Source organism: Lagenorhynchus albirostris, chromosome 3 (genome assembly GCF_949774975.1).
Source record: "Lagenorhynchus albirostris chromosome 3, mLagAlb1.1, whole genome shotgun sequence".
Classification (NCBI taxonomy): domain Eukaryota; kingdom Metazoa; phylum Chordata; class Mammalia; order Artiodactyla; family Delphinidae; genus Lagenorhynchus; species Lagenorhynchus albirostris.
In genome coordinates, this window is record NC_083097.1 from 162,034,768 (window position 1) to 162,046,831 (window position 12,064).

General features: G+C 44.8%; 1 protein-coding gene across 3 annotated transcripts in view; it reads right to left on the reverse strand.

The window, feature by feature from the left end:
* CACNA1A (calcium voltage-gated channel subunit alpha1 A) overlaps window positions 1–12,064 on the reverse strand; it is a 236,819-nt gene that overhangs the window by 126,914 nt on the left and 97,841 nt on the right. The gene's annotated exons all lie outside the window — the stretch shown is intronic.

The window sequence follows — 12,064 nt, forward strand, 5'->3', positions numbered from 1 at the left end:
GTGAGGTGTTTGGCATTGTGCCCAGAACACAGGAAGTGTACTAAGCTACTCAAACAACCCAAACAATGGGTGTAGCCCTGCTGGGGTGGACCAGCTGACATCAGCTCCAGAAGGGGGCTACAGACCCCGAACCTCAGGGCAAAAAGTCACTCCTGCAAATACAGGTGAGTAATAATCACGGTGATAGGTGAGAGGACCCTCCCTTAGAAAGCCCCCCCGTAAAGACCCCATCCTAAGACCTCATTTGTAAAAAGTATTGCTGGTGAGAAAAGGGGTCCCAGAGACCCTCCTCAACCCAAGGAACCCCCAGACGCGTTTCCTGAATAAGAAATGTAGTAGGAACCACCATGGGACTATGCCACAGAAGACGCTGTTGTTGGAGCCTCACATGATGGGCAAGAAATGCTGAAAAACAGAGGGCTCTGTGGTTAAGAGGAGGGAGACCACTCAAATAATTTGGGGGTGTCTTCCGTTTTGTCCAGGGATCTGGATCTTATGACTTCTACTTTGAACAACCATATCTGCATCTGTGAATACCCAGTATCTACATCTCTTTGTCTTTTTAAAAAATACATTTATTTATTTATTTATTTTTGGCTGCGTTGGGTCTTCGTTGCTGTGCGCGGGCTTTCTCTAGTTGCGGTGAGCAGGGGCTACTCCTTGTTGCGGTGCGCGGGCTTCTCCTTGCGGTGGCTTCTCTTGTTGTGGAGTGTGGGCTCTAGGCGTGCGGGCTTCAGTAGTTGCGGCACATGGGCTCAGTAGTTGTGGCATGCGGGCTCAGTAGTTGTGGCTCACGGGCTCTAGAGTGCAGGCTCAGTAGTTGTGGCACATGGGCTTAGCTGCTCTGCGGCATGTGGGATCTTCTCGGACCAGGGCTCGAACCTGTGTCCCCTGCATTGGCAGGCAGATTCTTAACCACTGCGCCACCAGGGAAGTCCCATCTTTGTCTTTTTTTAAATTTAATTTTTATTTTATATTGGAGTATAGTTGACTTGCAATGTTGTGTTAGCTTCAGGTGTACAGCAAAGTGATTCAGTTATACATATACATACAACCACTCTTTTTCAGATTCTTTTCCCATAGAGATTATTATAGAATATTGAGTAGAGTTCCCTGTGCTATACAGTAGGTCCTTGGTGATTATCTATTTTATATATAGTACATCTCTTTGTCTTTGAGACAACCAGTATCTGCATCTGTAAATAACCAATATTGGCACGCCTTTGTCTCAGGACTTTCTCTGAAGCTGAGACAGGCCCAGGGAGTGAATTCCCCTGTGAGAGCAGCCCTCCACCGAAGATTGCTGGGAGTAGGTGGATGAATTCCCCAGCTCCCTTGCCCCTCCTCCCAGATCCTCTGAGGTGTGAGCTCTACACAGGCTCCCAGAGAGGCTGAGCCCAGCTGCCCGCAGCGGGCAACCTGCTTGACCCTTCCTTCTTCCTTGTCTCCCCTCCCTTGCCCCCCACCCACACTCCTGGAGTCGCTTCCCAGATGAGCTCCTTGCACCTGAATCCTGGTTTCACGGTCAATATGGAGACACGGCACACCAAACTAAGACAGGGGTGTTCCCAGCTATTCCTAGAGCAGAATATTAGGGTCTATTAGGTTGGGCTGACCTCCTTTTCCACCATCAACAAATGCATATCTGAACACGTCCTGTGTGCTGGGCAAAGCAATACCTGAGGTCCTCCTTGCCCCACGGAGCTGATGTGGGAGAAAAATGTTTAACCAGAAAAGGCACACAGAGAATGAATCCGTCACAGGTGTCATGCGTTCTTAGAGAGAGCAGGGGAAAACCACTGCTCTGAGGGCTCACAGCAGGTAGCGTTAACTCGTCTGGGACCCAGGGAGGACCCCGTCTCAAGCTGAGTGCTCATGGGAGAGGAGGAGGAATCTGGTCCGTGGGGGAAGAACTTTCCAGGCTGACGGAATGGCAGAGACGAAGAGCCTGGGGTGGGAAGGAGCTTGGCAAATTCAAAGAATGAGATGGTGCCTGGTGGGGATTTGGATGGTGCCACGAAGCTGAAGTATAGGTGGGGGCCATGCCATGCAACCCCAAAGAACTTTTCATTCATTGAATTCTATTTTTCTTCTCCTCTCCCAACTTTCCGATATTCACTGGCATTCCTAAAACTCCATCCTAGAGATCACCAGTCTATTTCACTTTCTTCCTTCTTGGCAGATAAAAGTCATTGGTGAGGGCATGCACAGTAAAATGACAAGCATTTGTGGAGTTTTCATTCACTCACTTCACAAACATTAACTGGGCACCTACAATATGCCAGGCCCTGTCTAGGTCCTGGGGACACGAGTCATAGGAATCCCTGTTTGCATGGGGGAGGCTGAGAATAAACGCAGTATATATGCCAGATGTCAGGGTGATGAGTACAAGGGAGAAAAGCAGTGCAGAGAAGGGGGTGCACTGGTAGCGTCGGGCAGGGTGAGGGGAGTGATGACACACGTATCAATTGGTAAAGGCCAACTGCTCTTTCCTGCCTGGCAGGGAAGTAGTTCAGAGCTAAGGATGTTCAGACCAGCATTGCCCAGTAGAACTTTAACAAGAGCCATGTGTTGGACATAGAGAACAGACTGGTGGTTGCCAAGGGGGAGGGGGTGGGGGAGGGATGGAGTGGGAGGCTGGGGTTAGCAGATGTAAGCTTTTATATATAGAATGGATGAACAACAAGGTCCTACTGTACAGCACGGAGAACTATATTCAATATCCTATGACAAACCATAATGGAAAAGAATATAAAAAAAGAGAATGTATATATATGTAGAAGTGAATCACTTTGCTGTATAGCAGAAATTAACACAACATTGCACATCAACTATCCTTCCATTAAAAACAGAAAAGAAAAAAGGAAAACAAAAAAAGGAAAAAACAAGAAGAGCTGTGGGTGAAATTAAAAATTTTCCAGTAGCCACATTAGGAGTCAAAAGAAACAGGTAAAATTAACTTTAATAAATATAGTTTCTTTCACCTGGTGTAACAGAAGCATTATCATTTCGACAGGCAATCAATATGAAAGACTCTTCTCAAGACATTCTATCCATTCTTCCCTTCAGAGCACGTCTTTGAAATCTTGGTGCACATTCTACACTTATGGTACATCTCAGCTCAGATGCTCAATGGCCACACGTGGCCAGTGGTGAATGGACCACACAGCTCAGTTATGGAGAAAGAGTCAGTGGGATAACGATGTGACGTGAGCCACAGGAATATGTCAGAGGAAAACTCTAGGCAGAGGGACATTCAGTGCAAAGGTACATGTGAGGAACAGCAAGGAGGCTAGTTGGCTGGAACTGAGTAAGCCAGGGTGACAGTGGGAGGAGATGAGGCCTGGGGGGTGATGGGGCAGATGGCGCGGGGCCTTGTGGGCCACGGTGAGGACTTTGGCTTTTGCTCCGAGTGAAGTAGGAGCCATGGAGGGTTCTGAGCACTGAAGAGACATGATCTGACTTGTATTAAAATAAGACCCCGGGGCTTCCCTGGTGGCGCAGTGGTTGAGAGTCCGCCTGCCGATGCAGCGGACACGGGTTCGTGCCCCGGTCCGGGAGGATCCCACATGCCGCGGAGCGGCTGGGCCCGTGAGCCATGGCCGCTGAGCCTGCGCGTCCGGAGCCTCTGCTCTGCAACGGGAGAGGCCACAACAGTGAGAGGCCCGCGTACTGCAAAAAAAAAAAAAAAAAAAAAGACCCCTCTGGGGGTCAAGGCTAGAAGCTGGGAGACTAGGGGGGAGGTGACTGCCCTGGTCCAGGTGAGAGATGATGGGTTTAGACCCGGTCGTACTGGACACAAGGATAAAGCTGAGATGAACTCAGCTCTGCCCTTAGATGACCATACAGTAAGTGGGTGAGAAATTCAAGTCCTTTTGGCTCCAGGGCTGTAGGAGGCAGGAACGAGGAGGAAATGAATACAGACAGTAGGGCTGGGGACAGCATGATTTTGGAGCCCAAGTCTGAAGAGGCCGCACAGCACAAAATGTTACAAAATCTTAGACCTGGAGTTAAACCCTGACCCTGAATTTTCTCATTACATAGCCTTTGCCCTAACTTCTCTGAGCCGCTGAAATGCAGACAATCCAACCTCCCGCCTGCCCAGTGCAATCTTAGCGGGCACCCAAGGTGTACTATCTCCCGACCCCCTCCCTGGATGGATGACAAGGATTTAGGAGGAGAACAGGAGGAGGGGGAAGGCTTCTCAGGCCGAGAATGTCCTACAGAGGCAGAAGGCTTCCCTCAGGATACGTGGTGGGGGGAAACCGGAGGCAGAGAAGGTGGGTCTTGTCGTGTGGACCGTAGGGTCATGTAAGGTTTTAGAGCAGGGGAGGGATGTGATTAGGGTTGGCGTGAGGAAGACAAGCCTGACAGCTGAAAGGACAGATTGGTGGTGATGGAGGGAGGAATTAGGAGGCAGCCACAAGAGTCGACCAGCGTAATGAGGGCTAGAACTAGGACAAAGGCAGTGGGAGTACAAAGGAGGCCCCGATTTATATATAGCTGCCATTGACTGCTGTGCACCAGGAAACATGGCTGGGCTCATCAAGTCCTCCCTGCATCCCAGCAGTCAGCAGGATGAGTCCCATTTTACAGAGGAGGAAACTGAAGCCCAGATAAGTTACTAATGCATGGAGGTCCACACCACCAAGTAAGAATGTGAACCCAGGACCCCAGGACTCCTGAACCCCAGTTTTCTACCTCACATGGCTTATTGGATGGGGTGGGGGGAATGGTGGGAAAGAAAGGGAAGGGAAGAACGGCTTTCTGATTATGACTGGAACACCAAGTGGTCCATTTATACAACCAGGGTTTATTGAGTACCTTCTATGCACCAGCCACTCAGGTAGGACCTGAGGATGCCACCATGAACAAAGTGACAATGAGTCAAAAAGGATCTTGCTGTGATTTATGTCATAGAGTGTTCTGCCTATGTTTTCCCCTAAGAGTTTGATAGTTTCTGGCCTTATATTTAGGTCTTTAATCCATTTTGAGCTTATTTTTGTGTATGGTGTTAGGGAGTGATCTAATCTCATACTTTTACATGTACCTGTCCAGTTTTCCCAGCACCACTTATTGAAGAGGCTGTCCTTTCTCCACTGTACATTCCTGCCTCCTTTATCAAAGATAAAGTGACCGTATGTGCGTGGGTTTATCTCTGGGCTTTCTATCCTGGGAACATATGTATATGTATAACTGATTCACTTTGTTATAAAGCAGAAAATAACACACCATTGTAAAGCAATTATACTCCAATAAAGATGTAAAAAAAAATTAAAATTAAAATTAAAAAAAAAGTGACAATGGAATAATATATGGTATGTCAGATAGTGTGAAGCACTATGGAGAACAATACGGCAGCCACCAGGGCTTCCAATGGAAGGATGGAGCATGTGGTGGGAGAGAGGGATTAAGACTGGGCTACCTGAAGGATGGAGTTGTCAACTGAGATGGGGATGATGGAGGAAGGGGGTGGTTTGGAGGAAGGTCAAGAGCTGGATGGTGGACACGTTAAGTTTGGGAAGCCAGTTTTCTGTAATTCCCTCATTAAAACCTTCCAGTGGCTTCTACCAGGCTTAGAATAAAATCCAAACTGTAGCGTGACCATAAGACCTTGTGTGACTTTACTCCCACTGACTGCTCTGTGCTATACTCCAAGCACTTTGGCTTTCTGTTCTTCCAATGGGAAAACCTCTTCTCCACCATGGGAATGATATGTTGGCCATCTCTTCTACTTCAAACACTTGCTCCATCCCGTCAACTCTCTCCCTCTTTTCTTAGCTGGCCCTCTTCAAATCCTTCAGATTGCAGCTCAAATTTTTCTTCTCAGAGAGGATTTCCATGTCCCCTCCAGATAAAGAGAACCTTCACTCTCTGGAATTATATTGTTTATTAAGTTGTATATATTATTCACCTCCTCTTCTAGAATATCAGCTCCAGGAGGTCAGAGACATTTTTTTATTGGGGTGTAGTTGTTTTACAATGTTGTGTTAGTTTCTACTGTAGAGCAAAGTGGAGTTCCCTGTGCTATACAGCAGGTTCTCATTAGTTATCTATTTTATACATATTAGTGTATATATGTCAATCCCAATCTCCCAATTCATCCCACTCCCTTGGTGTCCATACGTTTGTTCTCCACAACTGTGCAGAGACTTTTTTTTGGTAGTACCTGCAGCACCTTTCATGACGCAGCAGGTACTCAATGCATATTTGGAGAATGCGTCAGGAGTGGTCGAGGGTCAAGTTAGAATGCGATATCTGGTAGACCAGATATCCCAGGGTAGATAGATAAATGATATCTGGTAGACCAGATATCCCAGGGTAGATAGATAAAATGAAAAAAGCCAAGAATCCCCAACGGAATGTTGGGGAGGGGCAAAAAAAAAAAAAAAAGAGACAAGTAGAGGAAAGATATTGGTGAAAAAGAGAGAGAAGTCACAGAGGCAGGAGGAGACCTGGCAGAAGAGTGTCATCTCTGAGGGTCAAGTTCAAAAGCGTTTCGAGAAAGGAGAGGTCATTGGTCTCCAGGGCAGCACAGAAATGAGTAAGATGCAAGGGATGAAAAGCATCCGTTACACACTGGGGAGTCTCGCCATGGTTGATGGCTGGAGAGAACAAGAGGAGAGGAACTGGAAACAAGAGCCTGGGTATGAGAAGAGAGTCTTTTTAGGGTGGAAGAGAACTGAGTATGTTTATGTGTCAAGAGAGAAAAGTCGATGATGTATCCCTTGGCCTTTAGAGCCATGCTGCCTGATACAGTAACCATTAGCTACATATAGTTATTTAAATATACATTTATAACTAAATTAGACATTCAGTTCCTCAGTCACACTAGTCACACTTACACAGAACTATTTAAATTAGTCACAGATACACATAACTATTTAAATATATTATTAATTTAATTTAAATTAAATGAGAACTTCAGTTCCTCAGTCGACTTTTAAGCGCTTCACAGCCACATGTGGACAGTCGCATACAGAGAACATTTCCATCATTGTAGAAAGTTCCATTGGATGGTGTTGTTCTAGCATGTATCCCCACTAGGGCAGGAATTTTCATCTGTTTTGCTCACAGCTGTATCCCCAGGACCTAAAACTGTGCCTGGCATAGAGTAGGTGCTCAATAAATGTTTGTTGAATGAATGAATGAATAAATAATGAAGTGAAATGTAGGAAAGCATAGTGATAACTAATAGACTATATTCCAGAAGAGATGGAAGGCTGTGTAGATGACAGGACTTGTCTTAAACTAGGAAAAAATCAGGGAAGACACAGATGGTTGTCTACTCGATAGACAATCCCACCCCCTCCCTTGCTAATGGAGCCCACCTTCCATCAAAGAGGCAGAAAATACCCAATAGTCTCTTTCTCCCAGGATTCCTTGCAATGGGAGCATGGGTCACATGACCCAGTCTTGTGCTTAACAGGATCTGAGCGAAAGTCTGCTAGGTGCTTCTGGGAAAGAGTTTCCCTTCTTTGAGAAGAGTCACAGGGCAGGAGACAGCCCTTCCTCTTCTTTGGCCAGATGCTTTTGTGCCTACACAAGATGGCTGGGTAGACATCTTGGAACTGTGAGTAGTAAAGGTTACCAAGAAAAGTCCTTACACTGAAGATGGCAGAGTGGAAAGATGGAAAGGATTCCTTGGAGACACTGCTGAGCTGCAGAACCAACACTGCAACCAAGCTCCCAGCCTGCAGACTTCTTGTAATGTGGATAACAAACACTCTCCCTAGCAGTTAAGAGCCAGAGAGCCCTGGTTCAAATCCCAGTTCTGCCAATCACTAGCTGTGTGGCCTTGGGAAAGATACTCAACTTCTCTGTGCCTCAGTTTCCTGAGCTGTAGAATGGGGATGATCATAGTTCTTCCCTTTATAGGTGTGGGAATTTAGGTGATATGCTTAGCACTGTGCTTGGAATTCAGTCAGTTCTATATACATGTTTGCTATCATCATCATCATCATCATTTAAATTTTTATTTTGTTACTTGCCCCTAAGTTATACCAGAACTGACTGATCAAGGAACCAACATTCATTGAGTTTATTCTCTTTGCCGGGTATATGCTAATGGCCTTACATACTGAGGTCCCATTTTATGCCTCAGCATCTTTACCAGGTGAATGCTCTACACTCAGTTCATTGACAGGGGAACCGAGACACTGAGGGGTTAACTACTTGCCTACAGTCACACAGCTAACATGTGGTGCCTGTGTCCTGAGTCTGGCTTTGCTACACCTAGGGAGCCTAGGGCCCAGCGAGAGCCCCAGACTGCTGCCCCTGGTTAACTCCACCACACCCACTTACCCTCTCCTGGGACCTCAGCCAATTTTATACCTCCACTAACTTAAGTATAAGAAGGAGCTAGATTTTTCTCTAGCTGGCTGGAAATCAGAATGTCAATAAATATTTGCAGAGGAGCAACTACTATGTGCCAGGTGGCTGAGGAGGGGAACATGTGCAAAGGCCCTGGGGCCGGAGAGACCTTATGGTGAAGAGTGAAGTTACCAGATGAGAGGGAGGGGCAGGGGACAGGAGAATGAGAAGGAGATGTTAGCGTGGTTGGAAAGCAGGGGAGAGGAGGGGGGATGTCGTCAAACCCCTGACCTCTGGTTAGAAGAAGCACCTGCCCACACTATTTACAATAGCCAAGACATGGAAGTAACCTAAATGTCCATCGATAGATGCATGGATTAAGAAGATGTGGAATATATACACAATGGAATATTACTCAGCCATAAAAAAAGAATGAAATAATGCCATTTGCAGCAACATGGATGGACCCAGAGATTATCACACTAACTGAAGTAAGCCAGACAGAGAAAGACAAATATCATATGACAATATGATATCACTTATATGTGGAATCTAAAAAATGATACAAATAAACTTATTTACAAATCATAAATAGATCCACAGACACAGAAAACAAACTTACGGTTACCAAAGGGGAAAGGAAGGAGAAGGATATATTAGGAGTTTGGGATTAACATATACACACTATATATATAAAATAGATAAACAAGGACCTACAGTATAGCACAGGGAACTATACTCAGTGTTTTGTAATAACCTATAAGGGAAAAGAATCTGAAAAAGAATCCATATATGTGTGTGTGTGTGTGTGTGTGTGTATATATATATATATATATATATATATGTAAGAATGCATATACATACATATATGTGTATAACTGATTCACTTTACTGTACCCCTGAAACTAACACAACACTGTAAATCAACTATACTTCTATAAAAAAATTTTTTTTAATTAAAAAAAGAAGCACCTGCCCTCATAGATCTGGGTCCAATCTTCCTGAGATGAGTATTTAGGAGTATAACTACTGCCCGTACAGTCTATATTCTTGCCATTCATAGATTTTTCAAATCTTCTTCAAGTTCATTCCTGTATCACCTAGATTTTAGCTTCTCTTGGGAAAACTATTTCTAAAATTCCTTTTTTAAACCCTGAATTGCAGAGAGTTGAGATAATCACTTTTTCAGTTCATGGCAGAGCTTCACCTTTGGTCTGTGCAATACCCCTCTCTTGTTTGTTCGTTCGTTCATTCATCATTCATTCCTTTTTATCTCCATATTCTACTTTCATTCTTTTTCCCTGAGACTGATATGTCTAATTTTGTCTTATTGGAGTGCATTCTTGTAAAACGTGTTTTATTTTGAGTGCATATATTTTAAATTTACACGAATGGCATGAAGTTAGGAATATTCTGTTGTTCTCTGTTTTCAGCCAATGAAAACAGAACAGCAGACGTGCATTCTGGGGCTCTCACTGGTCCCCAGGCTCCCTAGGTGCAGCCACCACATCCCACCTCCCCAATCCCCAGGGACAGACACCAGGCGGCCTCCAGATCCTCTTCCACAGATGGCGATGGAGTGAATATGCCCATACTCAATCCTTACAGACCCGGTGAAAGTCTCCCTGAGATGGGTGGCTGGGAGCATAACTGTTGGTGGGTCTGGACTTAACTGGACTAGGCACTGCCGATGACCCTCCAGAGTGGCCACGCCCCCAGGAGTGGGGAGGATCTTCCTCTGTCCCCAAATCCCACTAACCCTTGACTTAACCACCTTTCTAATTTTTTCCACTCTAAGAGGCATGCAGAGATACTCACTGTTCTCATTTTCATCTTTCTGATTACAAGTGATTTTGAGTACCATGTCATCTACTGATTAGCTTTTCAGACTTCTCTTCCCTAACCTGTCTGATCCCAGTTTTTGCCTGCTTTCCTCTTGGGGTTGCTGTGTTATTTTTGGTTTTGGTTATTATTATTAGTTTTATTGAAGTATAGTCGATTTACAATGTTGTGTTAATTTCTGCTGTACAGCAAAGTGATTCAGTATATATATATATTCTTTTTCATATTTTTTTCCATTATGGTTTATTAAAGGATATTGAATATAGTTCCCTGTGCTATACAGTAGTACCTTGTTGTTTACTCAGTCTACGTATAATAGTTTGCATCTTCTAGTCCCAAACTCCCAGTGCAACCCCCCCCCCGATCCCCCCACTTGGCAGGAGTTGCTGTGTTATTGTTGTTGACTATTCCCCCCTATAATCTTGATCAGTGCTGCCCAATATGGTAGCCATCAGCTGCATGTGGATACTGAGCTCCCGAAATATGGCCAGTGTGAGTGAGAAGCTGAGTTTTAAATTGTATTTACTTTTAATTCATTTCCATTAAAAGTAGTCACACGTCATAGAGAACACATTTGTGGCTGCCAAAGGAGAGAGGGGGTAGGAGAGGGATGGATTAGGAGTTTGGGATTAGCAGGTGCAAATTATTATATATAGAATGGATAAACAACAAGGTCCTACTGTATAGCACAGGGAACTATATTCAATATCCTCTAATAAACCATAATGGAAAAGAAAAAAATATTCACATGTGCCTAGGGGTCCCATAATGAACGGCTGTGAGCTATTAATCCCTGGTCACTTTTTTTCTACCATCCATCCTATGCACTATTTACAAATACTACTTTAGTTCTTATCACAAGTCAGGTGTTATTTTAAATGATTATAAATATTAACTCATTTCAAACTCCTAACAGCCCATAGGTAGATGCTATTCTCTCCGTTTTATCGATGAGAAAACTGAGGCACAGAGAGGTGGAGTAACTTGCTCAAGGATTTGTAGGACATTGTACAGCTAGGATCTGGATGTGGGAACCAAAGTGTCCCCATTATGTCCTTATTTGAACAGAACATCTTAGTTTTCATATAATCAAGTTTTTGTTTGTTTGTTTTGCTTTAGAGTTTGTGCTTTTAAATTTGAGAAGTCCTTCCCCCTCCCTGGGTGGCACAGATATTCTCCTGCCTTTTCTCCCTTAATGTGAAGTTCTTACCACTCACACAATGTCCTCTCAAGTGCCTTAACATTTGCATGGAACAGTTCTTCCTCTTATTTGTCTTTATTTGAAGTAGAGGATGGCACAAAAGGGCACGTTTCTATTTTGGGTGATTCCTGAAGCTGTGTTAAAGTGCAGTGTTTTCTTAAATAAAAAGGAGCAGAAGCAGATGCAAAAGCCCCAGAAGGTGCAAGGTAAGTGATTCTAGAAAAGACGAGGGCCACAGAGGGGTGGGTTTGCTGGGGACAAAAAGGGGATAGATGTTGAGAGAAGGTCTGTGGATTTGGAGATGAGCAGGTCGTAGTGGGCCTCCTGAAGGGCCTTATTGCATTGCATTGCTGATTGCAAGGCTGAAGGAGGCGGGGGAAAAGAAACCTCTCCTTGAGAGACTGAGATGAGAAGAGGGGGGAAGAGAATGTGGCAACTTGAGGGAGGTGGGGGCAGAGTGTCTTCCAAATAGAGGAGATCTGTCCAAGTTTGCAAGCAAAGAGCATTGTGTCCCCGGAGAAGGAGAGCCTGAAGATCCAAACGAGATATCTGATGGAGTAAAGTTCTCAAGGAAATGGATAACTACATTTTCAATTTAATTCCCAGACATTTAGTGGGCACCTCCTACAGGAGAGGCACTTGTGGAGCAAAATAAAAACAAAAGCTAAACTCTCGCCCGCAGCTGGTGGGCATTGCAATTGGTTCCAC